Here is a 729-nt window from a genome sequence, read left to right as displayed (position 1 = left end):
TCTATCTTTAACTCTTAATTTTTGCCTCTTGTTCTTTTCTCTTGTTTTCTCTTGTTCATTTATTGTCTGTCTTCTGAATGTCCTTTCTTCAGTAATTTTCATTGTCTGTTTTATATTACTTGGCAAAACCCAAGGTGATAAATTACAGACTCTTCATTGGAGAGAACAATCACCAGTGGCTTCACTCGTGGTAATTTTATGGGATGTCTTACCTTTTCACTTATAAATGAATGAGATCTGAAATGTGTTTGATGGGAAAGGGGAAGTGGCATAACCATTTATAAAGTCACAGCCACAATGTTGAGAAGGAAAACAAGTTTAATATCTGTAAGTGAAAACTGGATCCCTTTTGGTTTTGTAGTCATTCCCTTTTTATGAGTGAATCAAGATTATGCCTTGTTGTTATTTCAATTCTACTTTATTTCCTTTTCTTGAAGTTTTCCTCACTGTAGTATCTGATCTTGTCACCAAGATTAATGATTGTAGTCTCACAACAACTCACAGAGATTTATAGACCTGATTTTACAGCTTAAGAAACTGAGGCTCAGAAAAGCTAAATCATTGGTTCAGATTACAAAGGAAGAATGTAGCAAAATTGTGAGTTAAATTTGGATCATCCAAGTCCTCTATCAACACTTTCACTCTAAAGCTATTGTTCTGTTGGTATGCAAAGAATTATATGTGAGTCATGCATGTATGCTTCTTAATTATATAACCATTTTGAAGAGG

The sequence above is a fragment of the Athene cunicularia genome, assembly GCF_003259725.1.
Source record: "Athene cunicularia isolate RWA chromosome 8 unlocalized genomic scaffold, athCun1 chr8_part1, whole genome shotgun sequence".
Classification (NCBI taxonomy): Eukaryota; Metazoa; Chordata; class Aves; order Strigiformes; family Strigidae; genus Athene; species Athene cunicularia.
This window is presented reverse-complemented; position numbering follows the sequence as displayed.